The sequence below is a fragment of the Panthera tigris genome, chromosome B4 (assembly GCF_018350195.1).
Source record: "Panthera tigris isolate Pti1 chromosome B4, P.tigris_Pti1_mat1.1, whole genome shotgun sequence".
NCBI classification, from domain to species: Eukaryota; Metazoa; Chordata; class Mammalia; order Carnivora; family Felidae; genus Panthera; species Panthera tigris.
Window position 1 is genome coordinate 112,542,266 of NC_056666.1, and position 27,384 is coordinate 112,569,649.

The 27,384-nt window shown below is 39.2% G+C and overlaps 1 long non-coding RNA gene across 1 annotated transcript; it reads left to right on the top strand.

Annotated features, from left to right (window-relative positions):
* The first annotated feature begins 5,541 nt into the window (after positions 1–5,541).
* Positions 5,542–22,229, top strand: LOC122240413. Its single transcript, XR_006220144.1, has 3 exons — positions 5,542–5,692; positions 8,384–8,499; positions 21,557–22,229. It is a non-coding gene; the product is annotated as an uncharacterized LOC122240413 (long non-coding RNA).
* The last annotated feature ends 5,155 nt before the right edge of the window (positions 22,230–27,384 follow it).

Genomic DNA, 27,384 nt, shown 5'->3' on the forward strand with positions numbered 1-27,384 from the left:
CCCTGCCCTGGCCTTACACTCTTAGGTGAGCATGTGCTTTCTTGATGTCTCGTTTCGGTTTTAGTACCTGCAACCCCTATTTCCATTTATATAAATGCACACTTTGTAACAGGACAGTATGGCAGTCTCAAATGGTCCATTCACCATTATCTGAAATAGATTTGTTCCCTTTCAATGACTTTGTCAGGGGGGGAAAAAAAGCTAATATGTTCTTTTTCCTTCATGAAGCAAGAGCCACGTTGGGGTGGGTGCAGCCAACTTACTCCCCACTCTATAAATTACATGTATTTAGCCCTTTCTGAAAATCCAAGGGGGGAATGTTGTTGATGTGTGTGTTCAGCTCTTTTACCCCTACGGGCTCTTTCATGTGATTTCACTTATTACTCACTAAACTCCATGAGATAGGTCACAGTTTCAGATTCTTGGTCCCATTTTAATAATATTTAGTAATGAGCAAACTGAATCACAGGGAACCAAAGTGATATGACTGCCTGGTAACTGGTTTGCCTGAGGTTTAAACCCTCCTGATATGAAAACCAATGTTTTTTCCATGATGTCACCCTGTTTTCTTCCATGAGAACACTTGTATTTATTTATTCTTCTCTCATTTCCTCAACTATCCCATATCAAATATTAGGGGCAAGCGGAAGAGGGAGGCAGTATTTAAAAAGGGTCAGGAGAGCAAGGAATACTGAATAAGAAACAAAGCCCCAAAATTTAAGGGGAAAATGCATAGTTTAGCTGGGAACCTTGTGAAACAGAAACAAGAATGACAGTGAAGAGAGAAGGAATAAAAAGGAGGCAAAGGATGATGTTAGCAGTACTGGGGAAGGGCACTAATTTGTTCTGAAAGGAAGATCAATGAAAAATAATACCAGTTCTCTTTGGAATTTTGTAAGTTCCCATTAGTTGTTGTTGTTGTTGTTGTTGTTGTTGTTGTTGTTGTTGTTATCCTAGGCTTGTAGCTACTTGAAGTGTACGTGTTGGGGGCTGGGGTGTGGATCTTTTCAAACTCCAAAGAATTTTGCCATGGTACCGCTGAGCTGGGAAGCAACTGGAAATCGAATTACGTGTATAATGTGTCTGGCATCTGGAGGAGGCTCCTAAAAGAAAGAGCAGGTGGTAGCAATAGGAGTGGGCACATTTTTTTTCGCTGTCACCAGCTTTAATGGCACAATTTGTACAGCAGTGTTGACAGAACGGCCTGCTTTCATTATCTTTTTCTTTTCTTAATTTAAATCCAGGTTAGTTAACATACAGTGTAATCATGATTTCAGGCATAGAATTTAGTGATTCATCACTTACATACAACGCCCAGTGCTCATGCCAGCAAGTGCCCTCCTTAATGCTCCTCGGCTATTAGCCCATCCCCCCACCCAACACCCTGCCAGCAACCCTCAGTTTGTTCCCTGTATTTAAGACTCTTTTATGGTTTGTCTCCCTCTCTGTTTTTATATTATTTTTGCTTCCCTTTCCCTATGTTCATCTGTTTTGTATCTTAAATTCCACATATGAGTGAAATCATATATTTATCTTTCTCTGACTGACTTATTTCACTTAGCATAATGCATTCTACTTCCATCCACGTCATTGCAAATGGTAAGATTTCATTCTTTTTGATCGCTGAGTAATAATACATTGTGTGTGTGTGTGTGTGTGTGTGTGTGTGTGTGTGTGTGTGTATCACATCTTCTTTATCCATTCATCAGTTGATGAACATTTGGGCTCTTTCCATACTTTGGCTATTGTCAATAGTGCTGCTGTAAACATTGGGGTGCATGTGCCCCTTCGATGCAGCACTCCTGTATCCTTTGGATAAATATCTAGTAGTGCAATTTCTGGGTTGTAGGGCAGTTCTATTTTTAAATTTTTGAGGAACTTCTATACTATTTTCTAGAGTGGCTGTACCCATTTGCATTCCCACCAGCAGTGCAAAAGGATTCCTCTTTTCCCGCATCCTGGCCAACGTCTGTTGTTGCCTGAGTTGTTAATGTTAGCCATTCTGACTGGTGTGAGGTGGTATCTCATTGTGGCTCGGATTTGTATTTCCCTGGTGATGAGTGATGTTGAGCATTTAGAAATGGGCAAGGGATGCCTCGGTGGCTCAGTTGGTTAAGCATCTGAGTTTGGCTCAGGTCATGATTTCATGGTTCATGACTTCAAACCCTGTGTCAGGCTCTATGCTGCCAGTGTGGAGCTTGCTTCAGATTCTCTGTCTCCCTCTCTCTCTGCCCCTCCTCTGCTATTCTCTCTCTCTCTCTCTCTCTCTCTCTCTCTCTTTCTCTCTCTCTCTCTCTCAAAAATAAATAAATTTAATTTTAGAAATGGGCAAATTTAATGATCCTTAAGACTTTGAGATAAGAAGAAAGGAGTTGCTCTATTTCTCCTTCAATAGTATAATAAACAGTTGACATTTTTTGAGTACTTTCCATGTTCCCAAATCTGTTGTAAACACATGAGACCTGTTAATCTGTTGGATTCTGAAAAAATCTTATGGGATATGTACTATTATTACCCCATTTTATAGAGGGAGAAACCGAGGTCCAGAGAAATAACTTGCCCACTGTTATATAAACCATCCTCTCCATTTTTTTTTCTTCTTCACTCTACTTCTTAAACCATTTCTTAAAGGAGAGAGCTGATTTTACTTACCTCCCACTTATTCTTTGACCCAATAAAATTTGGCTTCCATTCTGTCCTCCCACCTCCAACAATGCACACAAGCAGAAGCATCTCCAGTGACCTCTTAACTTCCAGTTCCAGTGATTGTCTTTTATTCCTCGTCCTACTTCACTACTCTGAAGCTTTCCATAATGTTAACACACCTCTTCCTTTTCAAAATGTAGGAGCCTCCTACTCCTGGCTTTGCTCCTTTTTTCCTACTACTTGCCCTCAATCCTCTTAGTTGTCAGCCACTTCTTATGTTTCCAGACAGCAATAGGCTCCATCCTTCACCCTCTTCTCTCCTCCTTCTAACAAATGAGTCTCACTGAGATACAGGAGGGGTGGACAAGAGAACATGAGAATCACCTGGGAGATTTTTAGACTATTCATGCCTTCTTCCAAGCTCCTGGTCATTCTGATACATGCCCACACCTTGTTGGGGAGTAGAAGCAGAGAGAGTTATGTTACCAAAAATAAATAAACAGTAAAAAACTTTAAATAGCTGTAGGTACAACATGAAAAACACAGACTCATTGCTTCTGTAATGTCCCAACCAACACAACCTGGGTCTACTCATAAGGAAGCATTAGAAAATTCCAAATTGAGTAATATTTTACAAAATGATTGGCGTCTAATCTTTAAAAATATAGATATCATGAAAGTCAGGGGAAGACTGAGGTACTATTTAGATTGAAACAGACAAGAGAGACATGATTTCTAAAACCATACATGATTTAGACCTAGATCCCTTTGTTATAGAAAATGCTACTGGAACAATTGGCAAATCTTGTCTAGGGTCTCTAGATGAAGGATCCACAGGAATTATTTACACTACTTTCGCAACTTTTCTGTAACTTTAAAGTAGTCTCAAAATTTAAAAAAATGCTTTATTAAAATAAATAACAATAAATTGCCTACTTGACAACTTGTGTATCAATAAGCATATCTCATTAAATATTCTTTGTGAATAATAAAATTTATCTTTATTGGGTGATGAACCATGCTAAGAACTTTACATGTATTGCCTCACTTCGTCTTTATAACAACTCCATGACGAAGGTACTAGAATTACATTTCTTTTGCAAAGAAGTCAAGCATCTTGCCTGGCAAGAAACACAGCAAGGATTTGAACCAGGGTCTGTCTGACACTAAAACCCATGTCCTTAAGCAATGTTATTCATCTAAACATGATGACCCAATATCATTAGTAATCAGGGAAATACAAATTAAAGCCACGGTGAGACACTGGCATACACCCACCCAGAATAAGGGACTGAAATTAAGACTGGCAATGCCAAGCATTGCAGAGAATGTGGAGCAACCATAATCCTCAACATTGCTGATGGGAGTAGAAAAATGCCATAATCACTCTGGAAGAAAGTTTGCCAGTTTCTAATAAATTTAAATAGGTGCCTACCTTTGACTCAGCAGTCCTGCTCATAAATATTTATCCAAGAAAAAGGAAAATAAATGGCCACATATAGATGGACACTGTAAACATGTACATAGCCACTTTATTTGCAATGGTCCCCAACTAGGAACAGCCCAGGTTGATGAAAAATAAAAAATGTGGTATATTCTTTTAATGAAATACTACAGAGGAACAAAATGCTAAGATGCCCAACAACAGGGACGCATCTCACAGACATTATGCTTCAGAAACAAACAACAATAAATAAATAAATAAATAAATAAATAAATAAATAAATCAACAACAAAAACCAACCAGACACAAAAGAGTACATCCTGCATAATTCCCTTTCACTGAGTTCTAAAACTAATTTATGGGTAAAAACTGGAGCAGTGGTTGTCTCTGAGCTTAGGTGAGAGGGGTTGACTTGCAAGAGGCATGTCGGAAGTTTCTGAGGTGACAAAAATGTTTGTATCTTGATAAGGGTGTGGGTTACCTGAGTATATCTCTTAGTCAAGATCAGTGCACTTTAATATATGTAAATCGAACCCTAAAAGTCACTATATAAATAAATAATACAAAAGCTGGGGGGAGGTAGGAGAGGGGCAAGATATAGATGAAACCAGCATAGTGGAATGTTGATGTTACTAAAGGTTAATGATAACTCCATGGGGAAATATTATACTATTCTATTTATTTTGCGTATGTTTGAAATTTTCTGTAATAAAAAAAACTTCCAGAAATGATTGCCAAATTCTCAGTATTTGTTAGGAGAACTAAAATACAAATGAGTGGTTGGTTGCTTTGAGACCAGATTACTGAACATCAGGGCCTGATACAAAAAAAGCACATATGATCAAGCCTTTTCCCTTCTGAGAGTCTTTGATAAGTTTTCCACCCCCTGCCCTAGAGAACAGAGTGTGAACTCCCCAACATGGCTTACAAGTTCCTTTGCAGTAAACATATATACCCAAATCAGGGTACAGAGTTTTTTGGTAACATTTTATTCTATTTACTACTTAGACCATCTCCATGGAGATTTCATCCCATTTTATAGGTAAAATAATTTATATCAATGAAGGGACCTAAAACCGGGTGAATAATAAGTGGTAGGGCCTAGAGGAAATTCAAGTTTTAGAGTCCTCCTTCAGTTTTTCTCTGTACCATTCATTCTTTCTCTGTAATAGGAAGAATTATAAGATGGCTGGCAAGATTCCAACTCCCTGAATTCTTCCCTGTTATAATACCCTTCTCTTGAGTGTGGCCAGGGCTAGTGAATATGATGGGATATCTCTGGTTACTAATCACTTGACTTTGAGTTAATCAAAGGGGAGAATGCCCTTGATGGGCATGATCTAATCAGGTGAGTTGTTTTAAGAGAAGGTGAAGTGTCGCAGCCATCCTCTCTAATTGGCCTCAAAGATGAAGTAAACTGGCATGTTTTCTGTTACAGGGCCTCTGGAGGGGCCATGTGGCAAAAACCTGAAGGTGTTCTCTAGAAGCTTAGAGTGGCCTCAAATCAACAACCAGCAAGAAAAAGGTTCCTAACCACACAACCCAAAAGAACTGAATTCTCCTAACAACTATGTGACCTTGGAAGAGACCCTTAAGCCTCAGGTGAGATATAGGCCCAGCCAATCCCATGACATCAGCCTGGTGAGATGCTGAGCAGAGGACTCAGCCTACAGAAATGTTGAAATGACACATGTATAGTTTTAAGCAACTAAGTTTATGGTCATTTGTTACACAGCAATAGAAAATGAATATACCTTCCTTTCTTCCTTTTCCAGCTATCCACTATCCCTCTCAATACTCCAGTCCCTCTGAACTTTTCTTAGTTTCCTAACTGGAATATTACTTCCAAGACTGTGGTTTTGCAAGGAATGTTCACTTTGCCTGGAATGCCCTTTTTCTCTTTTCTGCTTACTGAATGTTAGCCATCCTTCAGGATCCAGATCAACTCATCCTTTCCTGGAAGACATGACTTCTCCAAACTGAATTCATTTCTCCCTGCCCTGTACTCCCACAACATTTTATTCTCTCTCTCTCTCTCTCTCTCTCTCTCTCTCTCTCTCTCTCACACACACACACACACACACACACACAACTTAATTGAAAGCAAGAACTTATATTATCTACTTAGAACTAGAATAGTGCTTAGAACATAGTAGCCACTCAGTAAATAGTTAATGAGTTAATACACCTGTTGTTTTTCATTCAAATGCTTCTGGAGTTTAATCAATCTAACAAATACTGCCTTTCAGTTCCTCTTATAGCTGCTGTTAAAAAATAAAAAGATTAGTAGGTCAGGTTTCCTGTTCCAAACAGAAGGCATAAGATTTGCACACCAATAATAATTACGAGAGGCAGAGCATGATGTGTGGCCAATAAGAATCTGTTCTGTGGGAGGTCTTAGGGAGAGAGAGATAGGCTTCACAGAATGGAGAGCATTATTTGTCTCCCAGCCTCATCTATCTATGTATTTTAGGGAACCACACTTTTCCATCATTACTAAGGTGGAATGAGGATGGAAGAAAAATGGCCGCTCTTATCTTTCAGGTGGCTGGCTGGTGAGCCCCTCTCCCAGCAATTCGCAGTCCTTTGTGAGCAGACTGGAGCATACACACAGCTGTGAAAACAGCCAGAGGCCAAGTCAGGTCACTGAGGGGGAGAGGGTTGTTGAGCAACGTCAACTTCCCTCTCAGACCCTGTGGACAGCAGGGCCATGAGAGACACTGAGCCACAAAGTCTTACTGTTGCATGTGGTGCTACTCGCAGCAGTGGCTTCAACTGCTGTTGGTGTGAAACCCAAGGAAAATGTCCCTGCAGCTGCTGATGTCAATATGCACATCATCAGGCACCCACATCCTGTTGCCTTACAATCATACTAGCTCTCCCTTTATATGATATATCAAAGAGGATATGTCTTCTAACCACCCCCCCCCAATAGATGTCTTTCATTTTTCAGCAGAAAAGAGATGTGTGTTTGAGTTCTGCTAAAGTGCACTAAATATGGGCCAGGGTGACTTCCTCTCACGTCAAATGGTAACTCAACACACTTAATCTTTTGGTATCAATTCAACACTCTTCTTCCTTCAAAAATTCCCATCTACTTAGTCGGCATCAGTCAAACAAACTTGCAGAGAATGACATAGGGTGTCTATAATATTAAAATCCACTTAAATTTTAAAACAGTTAAACATATTAGGGGCGCCTGGGTGGCTCACTCAGTTAAGCATACGACTTCAGCTCAGGTCATGATCGTGCAGTTCGTGGGTTCAAGCCCCATGTCAGGCTCTATGCTGACAGCTCAGAGCCTAGAGCCTGCTTTAGGATTCTGTGTCTCCCTCTCTCTCTGCCCCTCCCCTGCTCATTCACTCTCTCTCTCTTTCTCTCTCTCAAAAATACATAAACCTTAAAAAAATTATTAAAAAAAAAAAAAAACATACTGATCCAGTTGCTTCTCTAAGCTTACAAAATGTTGTAGATATAAAGTCATGATTATGCTTAACTTGGTTCCATGTTTTTGAGCTTTATCCACTTAATTAATCAGGCTGAAATAATCATCAGATCATTGGATCAATGTAGGTTACTCGTACCAAGCTCTCCATTTTGAACTTAACATTTTTAGCTTTGGAGAAGAGGGTAGGAAGAAGTGTTCAAGGTTTATTGGAAGTAAACCGACAGTGGAGAAACTTACTATGTTTTTTCTATTGGAATATTCCCTTTTCATACTGCTTTGAATCATTTATGGGCTAAATTTGATAGTACCCTGGTTACCTCACTAAGGGTCACAGAGAAGCACCTCCTTTGGCAGCCACCTCCCTGTGGGACTTTCCAACACTTTTCCCAGTCTCTAATGCATCCATTGTAGTGATGATGACACATGTCTTGGCAAAATATCTTCATGTTCAGAAGTATAACAGCTCCAATGTTCTTGATTCTATTTTAGACTTGTGCTAAAGTTATCTTCCCACCACAGTCTGACTTTCTTAAACCTCATCTAATTTCGTTCAGATTTAGTTTGGTCAACCATATTAATCTCCAAGGATAAAGAGATAATATTGCCTTCTAGAGTTGAAGCTAAATATTAGAGATAATATTGTGTTAAGCCATATGTTTTCTAACCTGGTGGTATTCATTTAAGTTGGTAAATGCTTGTGAGGCTACCATTAGCTTTCTTATAAAATGTCATGTGGAACATTAGTGTTAAAAATATGCCTATAACTTGGAAGACATTAAGGAGTGCTTACAAAATGTTCTACATTTTATTTCTTTTGATTAACTGGTTTTAACCTTTCTTAGTAGGCTTTTGCATTGAACCATGGGCTAGCCAAGCTAAATTCCAAAAGTTTAAAGACAACTTGGATGAGAAGCAGGACAAATAAAAGATATATTATGGAAAACATAACAAGTTTCACAAGGTAATCTCTCTCAAAGAAAAATGCCAACATACTTTTATTCAGTATACATTAACCCTTTAGGAAGTATATACACCAACTGATAAATATTTTGAATTCTTCAGTGGTTGTACTTGCTTGTCAACAGTTCAGGTTTAGAAATGCTAATTTTTGTTCTCATAGCTGAGTTTATCACATTGTATTCCTATCATTTTATTAAATGAATGAAAGTGAATCAATGAAAAGAATAATATTATGAGTTATAAATGTAAATCCAATATGATTGAAACAGAGAAAATTATTATGATAAAATAGCAGTGAGTAGTTATTATACTAAATCAGGCCAACTTTTCATTCAAATGTTAAAGGAAAGAACGGAATTAAAGAATAGCATAACATTGGGGTGCCCGGGTGGCTCAGTCAGTTGAGTGTCTGACTTCGGCCCAGGTCATGATCTTGCTGTTCATGGTTTTGAGCCCCACATCGGGCTCTGTGCTGACAGTTCAGAGTCTGGAGCCTGCTTCAGGTTTCTCCCTCTCTTTCTGCCCTTCCCCCACTCATATCCTGTCTCTCCCTCTATCAAAAATAAATAAACATTAAAAAAATTTTTAAGACAAAGAAAGAATAGCATAACATTGGGGCACCAGGGTGGCTCAGTTGGTTAAGCGTTCAACTCTTGGTTTCAGCTCAAGTCATGATCTCATGGTTGGTGAGTTCAAGCCCCATGCTTGAGATTCTCTCTCTCCTCTCTCTGAGCCTCCCCCACTCTTGTGCACATGTATGCATGTGCTCTCTCTCTCTCTCAAAATAAATAAATAAACTTGACAAAAAAAAATAGCATAATATAATGAAAGTAGATCACCAAAGATTATGCTAATAGATATTTACTTAAGAATATCATAAAATTTAGTTTAGTCTCTAAAAATAAACTAGTGTCTATTCAGTTTTCAAACTTTAGATGTTGTGCTTATTTTCAGGAGTACATAATGTACCAAAGAGATTTATTAACTGTAGGTGTTTAAAAGACTTCTGTTTGAAGTCAGACAGATCTGGGTTGAAATCCCAGCTCCTCTGCTTACCTAATGCAAGTTACTAATTTTCACTGAGGCTTAGTTTCCTCATCTGAAAAATTAGGGTTACCAAATGTGTTTGGTGTTTATGTTGTTTATGTTTAGAGTTGCTTATGAGGGGCAAAGGACAACATATCTTTTTGGATATGGAAAGGACCTGTCATGGTACCTGCCATGTAATAGGCTTTCGTGAGATGTTACTTTTTTTAGGAAAAGCTGTGTGTCACATATGTACTGACTGTGGGCTCATTTCTGAATATATTCCCAAGAAAAACTGGAAGGTATTTACTCTATACTACATAATGTGGCCCATCTTATGCTGGTAAGCTGGGAAATAAGAGGTATAGTCAATGCATTGGAGACAAGGAGCTTCACCTGCTCTCACTGCCACGCAGCACCCTTGAGAAAGCTCACGGAGGCCCTTCGTGCCCAGCTGGGCATGAACTACAGAGCTGCACTGGGCAAACAAGCTTGGGCTCATTGCTCAGCCAGCTTACCTGAATGAAGAAGAGGGAGCATCCCGTATCAGCCAGGGTTCTCCAGAAAAACAGAATCAATAGGATGTGTATATATAGAAAGAGAGATACATTTTAAGGAATTGGCTTCAGTGATTGTGGTGGTTGGCAAACCTCAAACTTGCAGAGCGGGCCAGCAAGTTGGAGACATAAGGAAGGATCGATGTTGCCATTCAAGTCAGGAGGCCGTCTGTTGGCAGAATTCCTTCTTCCAGGACTCCAGTTTTTGTTCTATTAAGGCTGTCACCTGATTGGATGGGCCCCGCTTACCTTATGGAGGGTAATCTCCTTTACTCAGTGTCCACTGCTTTAAATGTTAATCTCGTCAAAAAAATACCTCCATGACAACATCTAAAAAAAAACGTTTGACTAAATGTCTGGGTACCGTGGCCTAGTCAAGTTGACACACAAAATTAACCATCACATTTCATGAACATCATCCTCAACAGATGTTGACAAGTGTAGTGGTTAAGATTACAAGTTTCAGAGCCCAGCAGAAATGTGTTTCAACTCTGACTCTTCAACTTATGATCTCTGTGAAAACTATGTAAAATTTCTAAACCGTACCTGTAAAACAGGAATCAGGATATCCACAGCAGAGGTTTGTTAGGATTGGCGTAAGAAGAAAATCAACTTGTGATGCCTTTGACATGTTTAGAATCATACCTGTCATATACTATGGATTCGATAATTAATTAGCATCTTTTCCTGGTGAAAGCAAAACAAGAAATCTGGCTAAAAGAAAATAAGTCCAGAAGATTTGTTGATGACTCTGCCTTGGTTAGTGCCTGACCCATTTCAAATTAGATTTCTTCTAATGAATGCCTTTTTGTTGTTGCTAAAATAAAGAAGACATCCCACTTACTACTTTGTAAAATGTACTTCCCACCCAGTTTGTCCTCCTGTACCTTTTCCCTCTTGTCTGTCTGCCCACTGCCATTCTCTTCTGCACATTTTTTGTGGCAGGGAATTGCCAGGTATAGGTCAGTAGATGTTGCAGTGATAACAAAAGAAAAGAAAAGCTTCCTGCCCTTCTACCCTTGCAGGCACAAAATTAATCACACTTTATCAGTAAAGAGGCCAAATAAGTCAGGCCCTCACTTGAACTTGTTCTCTTCACATACATAGTTGAGATAGAAATGTTGATTAATATATTTGAACGGAAATGTATTTGTGCCTTCAAAAGAGGATGACTCTCTCCATCTCCACACAATTAGACCTGCAGATGCCCGCACATACACACACTCACAGTTCACACTAGTGCTGCAGAACATACTAGGAGTGACACATTTCTGCACAAGGAGAGCAGTGCCTTTCATTTGCAATGCCAATCCTCGAATCAACTTTGCAACAGTCCATTCCCTGTCCCAACCTACAGCCTCAGAAAACTACGAGTGACGGAGTAAAAATGTTTACTATAATTTTATATGCATATGAACATTGCTCCTAGATTAGGTTATTCAGATAACAGATCATGATTATTCTTGGCTACCATGTAGTTTAAAATAACGACAGTGACTACATTAACTAGAAAATCTTATAAAGATTACAAGATCTGAGTTATGAGCCATCAGAGATGTAATGTGCTGGAAATTTATTATTGTTTGTGTAGCTGAAAGAAGCCTGAGCTAGGAGACTGACACATGCGTTCTAGTTCTGGATCTACTACCAGTGTTGATGTTAAGTAAGTCAACTGATCTTTCTGGGCCTCAGTATTCATCTGGTATTGGGATCTTTACTAAGGCTAATTGAAATATTGTTATATGAAAGCATTTTATAAACTTATAGGCTAGTAGAAGTGACTAGTAAGAGGAACTAATATTTATTGAGCACTTGGTATGTGCCAGATTCTTTTTTTTAGGTGTGTGTGTATGTGTGTCTCATTTAATTTTCATAACAATACTCAGAAAAAGAAATTATTATTAGGCCCATACCACAGATGAGGAAACTGAGGCTAATAAACATAAAGCACTGGACAAGGTCCCAGCAATAGTAGGTGTTAGAAACAGGCTTCAAATCCAGTCGTGTGGACTACAGGAGTCCGGGCAATAATTTCTCCCACCTTCAAGGTTAGGATTTGAAGGATTGTTAACATTAGAGAATCCACCCTGGCTACTTTTGCATAAAATGATACCAAGGCAAAGGGAATGTGAAGTTCACACTATAAAAATACTAGACACATACAAGACATTTCTCCTGCCATTGATGTCAATGGACAATAATACTTAGGAAATTGTTAACCTGAGTGGGATGTCAGACACAGGAAGATTAAAAGGAAATGTTACAGAGACAGATTGTGGGGCTGACGGAGAAAAGAACATGAAGGGTATTGATACGGGATACAGATAAGGAAAGGATATAGAACCTTACAGAGGCAAAGACTGTATTTCTTGGTTTGCTCTTTACCCTGTGTTATTCTGGAAGGAACAGCCAAAATCTGGAAAGTTCAGTGTAAGCTTTGGAGTCAGTGCTGAGCTCAAATCCTTGCATTATGTGGATCATGAAGCAAGATATAATCAACTTGGAGAATTTCCACTCCATTCTGGGATTAATAAATGGGTCCTTTTTTTTTTCATCATGGATATACTTTTTTGAGACCTTTTCATACTTATCTGCCATCACAGATACAATGAGAATTAATATAAAAATTAATGAGATGATGCTTTTAGGATTTCCCTGACAAGTTTCAAAAGCACATCTAACTACAGATGCTTATCTGTGATGAACTGTTGAATCCTGGCAAGTGTGCTTTGTTGAACCTTGTATATTGTGAACAACAGCTAGAAGGAACCCAGTAGTTGATGATTTCCAATGATGTCATAGGGTGATGGTTAAGTATTAGTCTTCATCCTGAATAATCTATCTTCTATTTTGGCCAATTCATTTTGGAAATTTCTGTATTTTACATGTAGGTCAATAAAATACATCTCTCAAAAAATTAATAAAATAAATATTGGTTTCACTTTAAAACTTCAGAGGATAGAAATTTGACTAATATAATGTATTAAGCGTAGACAAAAACAATAGGATAAATAATCTAATCACTTTTAATATTAAAAATTTGCCTTTTCAATTTTGTTCTGAATATCATAATCCAGGCAAGGATGAATCATTTGTGTTGGGTTATTATTATTTGAATTTTTAAAATAATGCCTTTCTCAATACTATCCCCAGGCATAAGTACAAAAAGGGGGGGGGGGGGAAAGAAAAATATTAATTAAATTGCATAATAGTCAATGCTGTTACAATTTTATGACATAAAATAGTACATGAAAATAGCTTATCAAAAGATTTTTTTTTTTGCAGAATTCTAATCTTTTAAAAGTAGCTAGCATTGGGCTCAGATGACCAGAAACTGGGTTTAAGTCAAACTGACCCAGGGCTATAATTTTACTTTCTGACAGAGAATAATAAGAGCGTGGTAATCACTGGGGCTATTTCACCAAGAATGGCAGAGCTGTATTTATTCTCCATTCTAATGGAGCGTCATTCCACGAGTGGTATTGTTTATTTCTTTGAAAGCTTGACTCCCTGGGGAAGGAGTCCCAGTTGATCACATCTGTACCTTTCTTGAAGTAACAAAAATCCTATGCAATGTAAAGGCATAACTGAGGAGAATAACTAGTGTTTATTGAGCACCTACCACGGACCTGTAATCAGATACATTTTCTCATTTGTTTGTTTTTTTTTGTTTTTTTGCTTTGTTTTGTTTTTTGGTCCTCAAACAACATTTGGGGGGGCATTATTATCTTCATTACACAGATGGGAAAACTGAGACCTCAAGGAGATACATGACTTGTGTAATGGTGGTATCTATCCTACAACTATTACAGTAATTATGCCTATAGTCATTATTATTAAAAAGAAATGGCTTGACGCTGGAATTGTGTTGTAGCATGAAAACCAGAAGCTTGTTATTTCACACAATGGAACATCTCACTCACTGAAACATTAACACCCATCTGTGATTCTGCAGAAGCCTAAAAACAGTCGTGGCAAACCAAGCAGGGATCTTGACATTTAGCCTTTCAAACACATACTTTGGTATGTTTCCTGGGAATAGTAAACCTCAAAACCCTGCTTTAAAGAAAAGAGTCCATCCTTGATATAAATAAATGATCTCTCTCAAATAGGAAGTTCTGTGCTCACGAATGGTCGTTGCTCACTATTGTAAAAGGGAAGTCTAATTGAACATGCTTTTCAATCAGAACTGAACAACTGAGCAGGCAGTGTGGTGGCAAGAAAAAGCTGGAGGAATAGCTTGCCGTTGAATAATGGAATTTGTGCCAATGACATAATTTGGCTGGTTAGAGTAGTCATGCCTCACACCTCCATGCCTTTCCCAGGAGGTCTGTAAAGAGATGGTATATTTTTCTCTTTGAGAACACTAAAAGAAAAATTAACCTAATTTGAGCATAAGAAGGGAAGTAAAATGATGCCCAATGAACCATACACCATTTTAAAATGATGTCTTTAACCAGCTTGATGTGAAATATATGATGTATCATGTGTGTATCTTTCCTAATGACAGGTGCAGCACCATCCACCATGTCCTTGGATCCATTCCTTTCTTTCTTTCTTCTTTTCTTTCTTTCTTTCCTTCTTTTTTTCCCCCCCAAGCATGTATCTCCTCTATGTCAAACCTCTCACTATATGCTGTTAGTCTCATTAAAGTCATTGAGCACTTAGTGTTGTTTTTTACCATTAAAAAAAAAAGCATTATGAAGGGAAAAGATATTTTTTAAAAAGCTAAGATCATTGACATGCACACACACACACACACACACACACACATACATACATACACAAAGCACATGAATAAGAATTTAATCAAAGCCATGCTGTTTGCTGCTAAGTGCTAGATTAACTGACAAGACTGTTTTGTAATTTTATCTAATGCTTTCATAGATTTTTAAAAGTCCATTCTTTTCCAGATCTTAAGAATGAGCAATTATACATTTTTTTAGAAAAGCATAGCTTACACAAATCTGTTCAAAAGGAGAAACTATAGAAACATTTAAATTCTGCTTCCAGAATATTTTTAAAACCTAATTTAAGAATGTTTTCTTTAGTATCATATTTGAATGTATGTTTTAATATCTCAATCTCTGAAAAGGGAATATAATATTTAAATCTTAGCCAATAGCTGAGAAACTATTCAGAAACACACTAAGTCTTAGAAGTGCCAGCCAAATTACACCCATTCTCAACAAATTCTTCCATAGTTTAGCAGTATATTTGTAGGAACAAGGCCTTGTCTCTTAAGGCCCCTCTAAATTCTAAGATTCCCATGTTATTTTCATTTTAATCAAAACAAAATTCACCCTGGTATGGCACAGACCTCAGGCACCACTCCATTGTTCCGTGGAACAGATGTTTTGGAATTCACATAATGACAGACAGACTTCCTTTATGAGAGGTTTCTAGAATGAGGGCTTTGGTCAAACTGGTCATGCCTGTATTAAAACCTTTCACTCATCAGGACAATATTTGCATTTCTGCACTTATCCTGTGGCAATCTCATCTTGATAAAAAGTCAGGTTTCTTTGAACTTAATCGCATAACCCCCCTTTTTTTGTCAAATTACATTCCTAACATTTGGAATGTTGAGTCATCAAGACTGACTTAAGTCTTAACTCTTTTTTTTTTTTTGAGTTATCATCTCAAATAATAGGCAAATGGGGAAATAATATCAATAGAAATTCATTACAAAACTAAGAACTTTATTTTTTTTATTTATTTTTTTAACATTTATTTATTTTTTGAGACGGAGAGAGACAGAGCATGAATGGGGGAGGGGCAGAGAGAGAGGGAGACACAGAATCAGAAGCAGGCTCCAGGCTCTGAGCCATCAGCCCAGAGCCCGACACGGGGCTCAAACTCACGGACCGCGAGATCGTGACCTGAGCTGAAGTCGGACGCTTAACCAACTGAGCCACCCAGGTGCCCCCAAAACTAAGAACTTTAAATAAACATGCACCTCAGCCTCTAAACAAACAAAAGACACAAATGGGTAATCTCTGCTAGGTGAAACTCCAGAGGACCCCCGAAGGGCATCCATGGCATAAAAGGAATACTTGTCCATTGGGTGCCCTTAAGAAAGTAAGATAAGTTATTTTTTCAGTGTCCAGGGACTGATACCCACGTACTTCCTTAAAAACCATATGCACCAGGCCAATTCTTGGCCTGGATTATTGATGAGATTGTTGGCAATTTGGATATTTTTGTAATCATCTGATATTGCTAATGTTTATGTAGCCTGGCCCATCCAGTCCCTGGGAGTGAGATATTTTCAGAGGCACACTGACTAAATTCAAACGCTAAAGTACCATTTAAGATACTGCAGCAATAATCTAAATGCCACCTAGGTCTGTGCTTCAGAAGTTAACATCCCCTGTTCCCATCTTTGATTTCACTGAACCTAGGGAGGCACAACACATGGCCTTTACAATGAAAAGGTCTGCATTCAGTTTTCTTTGAGTGTTGGAATTTTAAAGTTTCCAAAGGTTTCTCTTATTTAACTTCAATTCCCATTACCCCAGTGGACTCAATAGGCCTTACTCTGATTTTACACAATTCTGAAGAGCAAATGCATCGGGGTGGGGGGGCGGGGAGCTATGTTCCTGGAGCCAAGTATACGTATAGAAGAAACTAGATATGCCAAAGGCTTATTTTGAACTCTTCTCTGGTCATACAATAGCTATCTTTAAAACTTGCGTGAGCAGGAACAGTATCCTTAAAGTTTTGTCATTTATTCGTCCAGAGCATGGGCTTTGGTTTGACTTCTGGCTTCTAGAATTTTCTCCAACAGATTTCTACAAATACGCATACTGTCATGTTTGCATAATATGTGACTTGCAGGAAATCCATGCAAAAAAGACACAGTCCCTGGGGCGCCTGGGTGGCTCAGTCGGTTAAGCGTCCGACTTCAGCTCAGGTCACGATCTCACAGTCCGTGAGTTCGAGCCCCGCGTCGGGCTCTGGGCCGATGGCTCAGAGCCTGGAGCCTGCTTCCGATTCTGTGTCTCCCTCTCTCTCTGCCCCTCCCCCGTTCATGCTCTGTCTCTCTCTGTCTCAAAAATAAATAAACGTTAAAAAAAAAAAATTAAAAAAAAAAAAAGACACAGTCCCTGTTTCTTAAAGAGGTGACAATTTAATTGGAGACAACTTAACTCCACGTGACAGCTATTATAAGGATGCCACTGGAGTCCAAAGGTTGTATTTTGTGCAATCTCAGGGGATTTCAAGTAGGAGATTTTTAGAGGAATACTTTCTGACTGGTAAAATGATCCTTAAGATAACTTTTACTGTGTACAGCATGACTATGAGAAAAAGAGTATTTATATCATTCAGGTTAATTACTCAGAATTTGCCGCAGGCTTCGTATGGAATTTCTAGTTAGGTATGCAGTCCCTAGCAGCATATTTTCCTATCAGAACCAAATGTAACCTGCACAAGAAGGCTCTAATGTATATGCATAGAGTAATGGAGTATATGGTAATAAGTAAAGGATGGGAATTCTGGGTTCTAACCTGCCATGAATTATGACCCTGGGAAAGTTACTAGACTTCCTTGTTATCAGTTTTCAGGGGAAAATTACAAAGACTCTGAAATCAGAAAAGGCTAAATTTGAATCTAATCTCTGCCCTGAATTACTGGATTTGCCCAACAAACTGGGCAAACTTAAACAGATTCAAAAGGTATCTGTTTGCCTTGTAATTTTTATCATGGAGATAACAGGACCTATCTGAAAGAGCTGATTTGTGAATAAAATGAGATAACCTAGAAGGTTCCTAACACCATTAGCACTCTAAATATAGATCAATTTCATGTTGAGAAAATCTAGATGAAAATATTTTGAAGAATTTATAAGCTGTATTCAAATGTAAGAGATTGTTACTATTTACAGCCTATGCTTAATAACTAAAAATTAATAGCAATGGAGAAGAGTATTCTTAGCTGAGAAGTATTAATAATGTTAAGACTGGAAATACAGTTTTGATATCTGTGGCAAGCTTATTCACCTTTTGCTTTTAAATGAGATGTACCACTTTGATTAGAACAGCCGTGAGTAATTCCATATTAGTCTACATTTCAGAAAATATCATAATTCTACACCTTGCAATGCTTGACAAGAAATCAGCCTCAGACAACATAAATGCCAGCATCATGTACCTACATTTGTAGCAGTGTTTTAAAGTTTACTCTAATAAGTGATGTCTTAAACACAGACATTTGCACATAATTCTAATCATTGGTACATGCCCTGTTAGGGACCATGGTTGATGTTTGATCTTCAGGGATGACTTTTATAAGATCCTTACTATGATTTTTGGTCTAAATACATATAATCTGAATGTATTATATATATATATTCATACTATATATATGTGTGTGTGTGTGTGTGTGTGTGTGTGTGCGTGTGTGTGTGTGTGTGTATATATATATATATATATATATATATATATATATATATATATGACCCTCTTGATGTTCCTGATAAGCAAATCACTTCATATTATAATATATAAAATGTATAAAATCCTGGGTTATAGCCAAGCTTGCAACATCCAGGAAACACTCAAGAGCCCATAGTTTTATATAATTTTGATTCATCCCAGTCCTAATTGTCTCTGTTCCTAGTGTTCCAACTCCATCCTTCTCATCTCCAGCCACTACAGTCCACAAGAACTCTGAAAACCTTTCTCTCACAGAAACTACAGGTATTAAAGACAGTAGTATTTAATAAAGGCTTTCCCTCTTAGAGGAACTGAAAGAAAACTCCTAAAGAAGGAAAAAACTTCCACGATGAATATGGGCAGCATGCCAAAGCAGTCTGTGAAAGCCACTGAGGCATAGCTAAGTCTCTAATTGTGGAGAGCCCCATTATCCGCTCTTCAATAGATGGGACAGTATCCTAAGTGTGCAATCTACTTGATTGAAACTAAAATTGTTGGTGAGGTTGGATGTGGCTCAACAAGTGGCCAGAATGGAATTATATTCAAATCTCTATCGAGTGCCTATGAGCAAGTCTGTCTGCTGGGTCCTATGGGAGACACAAAGCTGAACAAGTTAAGGAAAGCTAGACGTATCACAATTAACTATTGTACAAAGTGGTACTATCAATAAATGTTCTTTTAATGAATGTATTATTGCCAGTTCCCTAATAAATACCCCAAGGGGAGCTAGGGGTGGGTGGCGCCTGTGTAACATAGTCCATTTAGTGTCCAACTCTTGATTTTGGCTCAGGTCATGATCTCACTGCCCTGAGATCTCACCATCCGCACTGTTTGCTATTCTCTCTCTCCCCCTCTTTCTTCCCATCCACATTCTCTCTCTCTCTCTCTTAAAAAAGATTTAAAAATAAACAAATAAATAAATAAACACACGAAGGAATACAGGAAAAGTGAGACACATGTCCTAGAAGATGGAGGTCTCATTTTGGTCTGAGACTTGCAGAACTAACAACCTTTTAACAAGGAAAGACGGAAAGGAGGGAAACATGCAAAGGCAGGAACGGAAGAGAGTCTGTGCCCACATTCAGTTCCAGCCTCAAGATCATAACTCACTTCAAGAAAGGGTGTCTTAAGACGGTATGCTTATGACAGTGTCTGGCTGTAAGGTCCCCGATCAGCTGTAACAGAACCAAATCCAGCAATAGCAGTTGCCTCCTGTCTGAAATATTAGATTTGCTCCCAAAGGATAATTGTGGGAATGCCTAAACATAATCAAAACAGCTATTTTTTTTTCTTTGAATTCTGCTTAGCCGTACCCATGGTAATTTTATTTTTTTACTCTTTTTTTTTCCGTTTTGCTCTATGTCCTCTCAAGTTAAAAAGAAGCATAATGTTGAGTTTGTGTTCTCACAATCTTACATGTATGTTCTAACTCAGATCAGCTGACACATATCTTAAAGATTAAAACTTGTCTTCAGGAGGGCACCTGGGTGGCTCAGTCGGTTAAGCATCCGACTTCATCTCAGGCCATGATCTCAAGGTTTGTGAGTTCAAACCCATGCCATCAATGCAGAGTCTGCTTGGGATTCTCTCTCTCCCTCTCTCTCTCTGCCCCCTGCCCCCACTCTCTCTCTCAAAATAAATAAAATTAAAAAAAAAAATTTGTCTTCATGATTCATGTAACCCAAAGATAGCTTCATCTGATATTAACCTATATTGGAATATTCATCCATGATGTCACATTTGAAAGAACTTCAGAGAAAGGCTTTCAGCTATAAGTATTTATGGTATATTTTATAGAATGGCATAATATTTTAAAAATATATTTATAAATAAACTCACAAAATATCTAGACTCCAGGCTTAGCTAAAATGTTAAAGTATGAAATACATAATCTCAAAATGGCAGAAATTGGGTTGCCAAGGCATTCTCTGATTCATTGTTTAGAAGAAAATGGCACTTCCGTTATTAAATGCTTCCAAACATAATAAGCCATGTATCAATTGTTTCATATGCGTTTAAGTATAGAAACCAAAATGGATTGTTGTGAAAACTCTTACATTTATTTGTCAGTCAAAGGAGCAGTTAGAATTCAGGCAATCAATTGGTAAATATACAATGAAATGTAATAGCTGAGAGTGGGAAATTTAAATTTAAAAAATTTTAGTAAGTGACCATAATAAAAAAAATGTCCTTCTTCATTAAAAATAGCCTTTAGGTTGAATGAAAGAAACAAAATTCACTTAGATATTCTCAAAGTATAGATGATGAAAGAAGGGTGGTACATATCTCCCTACCCTTTGGAATAATTTGACTTGACAGACACATTTACACAGCGGCAGAGGGAAAAAAAAAAAGCAATACTTCTGTGTCTGAAATTATTCCTGGCCCCATAAATGAGAACAATAATGCTTACCATGGGTAAGACACCTTGACTAAATGTGGTGATTTTCTCCATTTTCCCGAATCTGTAATTTTTTTTTTTTTAACGTTTATTCATTTTTGAGAGACAGAGAGAACAGAGCGTGAGCTGGGGAGGGGCAGAGAGAGAGAGGGAGACACAGAATCCGAAGCAGGCTCCAGGCTCTGAGCTGTCAGCACAGAGCCCGATGTGGGGCTCGAACTCACTGAGGGTGAGATCATGACCTGAGCTGAAGTCGGACGCTTAATCCACTGAGCCACCCAGGCGCCCCTCCATTTTCCCAAATCTTTAACTTGCCCAGATTGGAAATGCCACTTGCCCTGGAAGCTTTGGTCAAAGGACGGGAGATGATAAAATGAGATATTGAGTCATGAGAAGTGGAAGAAAAAGCTTATCGTGCCTTTTCCGAAATATCCTTTCATTATGAAAACAGAGGAGGGAAATCTTCAATCTGAAAAGCCTCAGTCAGAAAAGAAAGGCGTATATGTTAAGATTTAGTTTCCAAAACAAGATTGCTTTGTCTGACTGTGGACTCTACCAACACACACGAGTATTTCTGCAAGTTAATGTGAATGCAAACCCTAAAATGCTGAATAGTTTCATTTCCTCCTTTTTCAGAATTACTTTGCAAAAAAAGGTGGAGATGGAGTGCTTCCTTTCCCGTGTTGCTGATGCTGCCACGCAATTACTTTGGAAGAATTACAGATGATATTAATTACAGTTTCAGCAGCAACCACCATCCGTATGGCATTCTGCAAAGTGTTTGCTTCTATTTTACCTCGGTCCAGAAAGCCTGTGACGTAGTTTTGGTAGGTGCTCTTATCATTCCTAACATACAGATGAACCAGAAATTTGGAGCGGTTGAGAGACTTTCCCAAGGTCACGTGCTCTGATGGCAGTGGCACTCAGGACTCTGTCCTTGGATCCGTCTTTTTCTAAGCCTCTGATGAGCTTCCACGTAAGGTATAAACTCTCGTCCCTCATGCATGCAACACAGCTTTTGAAGGTCTGTGAAAAGCATTTGGAATATATGGATTATACTTGGGAATACCTTTTCTTTTTTCAGCAACTAAATCATTGTCCCTTCTCATAAAGCTTACCACGATTTCGGGATACCCCAAGAATTATTGACAAGGTTATTCTCAAATGGCCAACTTATGCAGAGGTATTCTAATAAAACTAAATTAGGTTTATGCTTTCTGTCTGTTATCAAACAACAAATAGTAAGAGTGGTATAAATTCCTATATTGAGGGAAAGAGAGCAGATGCTCAAAATCTGCTTTGCCCAATGTAGAGGCCGCTAACCATGTGTAGCTATTGAAATTTAAATTAATTTTTAATAAGTTAAATAACATAAAAATGCCAGTTCTTCAGTCACACTAACCACATTTCAAGGATTCTGTAGCCACAAGGAGCCAGTCAATATTGTATTGGGCACCACAGACGTAGAACATTTTCATCTTTGCAGAAAGTGCTGTTGGAGGGGCGCCGGGGTGGCTTAGTCAGTTTATCATCTGACTCTTGATTTCCGCTGGGGTCATGCTCTCACATTTGGTGAGTTCGAGCCCAACACCCAGCTCTGTGCTGACAGCATGGAGCCTGCTTGAGATTTTCTCTCTCCTTCTCTCTGCCCTTCCTGTGCACCCTCCCTTGCCCTCCCCCCACCCCACTCTCAGAATAAATAAATAAACATTTAAAACAAAGAAAGTCTTATTGGACTGTGCTGGCCTAAAGTGTAGCTGTTGTTACCCTTGTCGGTCTGCTTCTTTCTCGAGCAACTCTAGCTCTATAGAGTTGTCCTCAAGGGTGAGTGGTATGAGGTGTGTGTGTGTGTGTGTGTGTGTGTGTGTGTGTGTAAAATGAACCATGATTCTATTCTCCACCAAAATGCTAGGAAAACCAGCAAGTCGCAAATAAACGTAGACTATTTATGTGGCTTCTCTTGATGTGGGAAGAGACTCAAATCTCTATGTTAATATCAGTCAACCCTTAAGACAATTTCAGCAATAGACTGTTGTATGAAAAGAGTTGTATGATAGTAAAAAAAAAAAAATAGGTCTGAACAGAGCATTTCAAGTTTGGGTTGGTTTGTGGAGAGGGAGATCAAATGAGAGGGATTATTAGCCTTTGGGGTTGGAGCAGTTGGGGCAGGAACAAGGACAGGAGCCCTCCCCATAGGACAGGCCATGCAAAAAGCCAGTAGGGTCTAGGAAACACCCAGGGAATATGTTCCCTCAGCTCCACCTGGGAATTTTCTTTAAGGAACCAGATGGTTACCTTGGCTATAAGAGTAAAAATAGGGAAAAAGATGAAAAACTCAGGAGAAAGGGCTGAATATTTTTCTTACTGAATTGTCTGACACAGATGGCCAGGCATTCCTGGACTTTTTTTTTTTAATGTTTATTTATTTTATTTTTGAGACAGAGAGAGACAGAGCATGAGCAGAGGAGGGGCAGAGAGAGAGGGAGACACAGAATCGGAAGCAGGCTCCAGGCTCTGAGCCGTCAGCACAGAGCCCGACACGGGGCTTGAACCCACAAACCGCGAGATCATGACCTGAGCCGAACTCGGACGCTCAACCGACTGAGCCACCCTTGAACTTTTAAAGGAGGTTAATCTGAAGAGGTAGTGGTCTGGGGACGTGGACAGCATTCAGGCCGGGGTCATCCATCTGCCACCTCCTTTCACTAGCGTTTGTCCCATTTAATGTTGGCGGACCTTAGTTTCCAACCGTATTCATTCTAGAGAGGGCTCACCGTGTAGAAAGCATGGTGCTTGGGAAGGGGGACACAGATGATTCAACAAAAAGAACTCACACAAATAGATAATTACCATATAATTCCATAAATACAGTGACAGACATACGCAGAGAGAAAACATAGGCTTGGCTGGGGAGGTTTCCAAAGTCTTGAAAGACTCTGTGGTGAAGGAAGTGGTATCTGAGTTAAATCATTAAGAGCAAAGAGCAGTTGGGGAAGGAATAGTAGGGTTCATGGAGAGAAAGGGGCAAGAATAAAAGAAGGGGGGAAATATACATATACACACGTATAAACCTACATAGATAGATAGGTAGGTAGATAGATAGATAGATAGATAGATAGATAAACATTTATATTGATATTTTAAGTTTTTTTTTTAAGTTTTATTTTATTTATTTTGAGGGAGACATAGCACGAGTGAGGGAGGGGTGGAGAGAGGGAAAGAGAGAGAGAATACCAAGCAGGCTCTATGCTGCCAACGCAGAGCCCAACTTGGAGCTCAAAATCACAAAACCGTGAGGTCATGACCTGGGTGGAAACCAAGAGTCAGATGCTTTTTTTTTTTTAATTTTAATTTTTAATTTTTTTCTTTTTTTCAATATATGAAATTTATTGTCAAATTGGTTTCCATACAACACCCAGTGCTCATCCCAACAGGTGCCCTCCTCAATGCCCATCACCGGCCCTCCCCTCCCTCCCACCCCCCATCAACCCTCAGTTTGTTCTCAGTTTTTAAGAGTAAGAGTCAGATGCTTAATGGACTGAGCCACCCAGGCGCCCCTATATTGATATTTTAAAACTCAGATCCTTTCCCGGTGTGAAGGGAGAGGGACATTTATAAAAAAAGAAGACACCCTATGCCTGAACAGGTAAAGCGTTAAAGGGAGTAATGAAATATTATTGCTTAAAAGAGAAAGGAAAAAAAAAAAAAAAAAAAAAAAGAGTGGCTGGAGATACCAAATAGATCTTTCCTGCCAGGAAAAAAACCTTTCTTTTCCTTCTACCTCTGCCTTTGTGTTTTATTTGCATCTGCACAAGTCAGTTTAGCAACTGTGTTCATAGAAACTCCCCTCTCTGGTCGGAGGGCTGCACTAGTGTCTCTGCCTGTAGATGCACCCTGGCTCCTTCAGATCTCTCGGGCACAGGCGACCCTCTCCTTCCCCCAGCACCGGGGATCCCTCTCCCATTGCTAACACGGAAGCTGCACAGTGGCCTCTCTTACAAGGCCTGTTTGAATGATTGCGAGAGAAGCTTTCTTGCATTTGCTTAGACTTAACTACTAATCAGAACCTACCACTGCTCGCCTCCTTCTGATTCCAGGTTATCTCAAAATGCTCCAGGGTTTGTTGTGTAGACATCGCTTCCTTGGAATCCCAGGGTCCCTGGGCGATGTTCAGAAAAGAACAACTCACTCTCTGACCCCTAGAGAGACTGGCATGTGAGTCCCTGATCCATTCCCCTGAAGGACTGCTGTTTCTGGAAGCAAGGGACCAGATGAGGTGCTCTCATGGAGAGTTGCCCCATCCTGTCGTCTCTGTTCAAATCTTTCATCAACAACAAAAATAAAATACTCACTTCTTTTTTTTTTTTTATTTTTTTTTTTAACGTTTATTTATTTTTGAGACAGAGAGAGACAGAACATGAATGGGGGAGGGGCAGAGAGAGAGGGAGACACAGAATTGGAAGCAGGCTCCAGGCTCTGAGCCATCAGCCCAGAGCCCGACGCGGGGCTTGAACTCACAGACCGTGAGATCGTGACCTGAGCTGAAGTCGGACGCTTAACCGACTGCGCCACCCAGGCGCCCCATAAAATACTCACTTCTGACACTACTTGCTAATTGGTTATTTTTGACACTTGAGCAATACTTAAGCCTCCCGGAAACTGTTCGCCAGTGTGTGGATTTAAAGAAAGATACACATATTCTTCTGTGGGTGGTGGGTAGGGCACTGTGGAGGGAGAATGTGACCATCATCACAGCCTTACTATTATTTCCCCAGAAGCAGTAGTGACAGATCAGAGTCACATTCAATACACTCACAAGGGGGGGGGTGGGGGGGGGTGGGAGTGACTTGGGTCTCCAACAAATGCCAGCAAGCATTGACCTGCAGGCCAAACCCAGCCAATCAGCCGTTTTTGTAAATGAAGTTTTACTGGGACACAACCTGTACTCATTTGGTTACATTCCACCTATGGCTGCCATCTCGCTGGGAAAGGCGAACAGTTGCAACAGCAACCGTGTGGTCCACAAAGCCTAAAATATTTCCTGTTTTGACTTCATGCAAGGTAAAGCAGAGACATGCATAGGAAGCAGTGTCCTCAGTATTTATCATGTTTCAGTTCATTTGATAAACACTTGTGGTTCCAGGGTGCAAGGCTCTGAGATTACAGCAGGGAACAGAACCACTGTAGTCTTTTGTTTCAAAAAACTTACAATTTTCTCCGGCTTTATTGTAACGATTCCTGCTCAACTTTTTTTTTTTCTTCTATGTTTGTTAGAGGACACAGACAAGTATTATGATGTATAGGCATAGAAAAGGGTATCAGCTAGGGTTACCAAATAAAATACAGGCCTCCCAGCTAAATTCAGCAAATATGTACTAAATGGAAATAGCAAGTATGAATGAAGCCAAATGCTATAAAATTATTCTCTCCCTGAATGGTACATCAAGAGAGGGACAGAGAGGCATGTTCAATGGATTTAGAGTGTTTTTACCTCATTATTAAGGTGACATAAAATAATAATGAATTTAAGCCTTAGGGCAAACCTATCTCCAGTGTGAGATGTATATATGTCATGCAATTTAAAAATGATGCCAACAAGCATTCCATTAAAAAATAATAATAATAAAAAGGCGTAATATTTTTAAAAAGGAAGAAGAAGAAGAAAAAAAAACCTCTTTTTTCCCTTCTGGTAGGAGGCAGAAAAGGAGAACCTACACCTATTGCACAGGAGAAAAAACCAAATTGAATAATTCATAAGTCTTAAGAAATGTGAGGAGTGCTCATGTGTGCAAGTCTCTATCTCCTACTAAAAATGCCTGGCTTAACAAATCTGGGCCCTTTGTCTTGTGATAATAAGCAAAGAGAATGGGAGGGAGAAAATCTGGCGGTGGTAGAACTTGTCACGTATCTAGAAAAATCTAGACCCACAGTGTTCTCATGGGCAGAATGGAATCCTAGCAGCGTAATGGGGAGTCTGCACAGCCAGTCCTTGGAGACAGGCAGGCGCGCAAGGGGGAGGCATGGTGTTTGCTGTCTAAATAGATGACAGCATTAATCCTTCCCATCAAACCCTACCGCAGTAGCAGATATTTAACTCATGCACAGAGATAACATAACATATAAAACCAAACACGGAGAAGGTTTGTGGTGGGAGTTTTAAACACCAAACCTGGACTATATTAGCTACATCTTGAGCAATCCCTAAACCTAAACCATACGTGAGAAGCGGCTTGTTTTCAGGTCACCCCTTGAAGGGCCTTCATCCAGTCTTCAGTTTGTCACATTAGCAGACTGCAGATTTCTCCTCCTGAGCATTTCCCAAGAAGGATTTTCTGATTTGTCACACATGTTCCCATTCATTGGTCCAGTGCCCTGGCAGAACCAGAGATTCTAAACTTGTCCGGAAAAGGGTTTCATAATTCATCATGCGTACCACTCTGCTTGGCACTGAGTGCCGTGGTCAG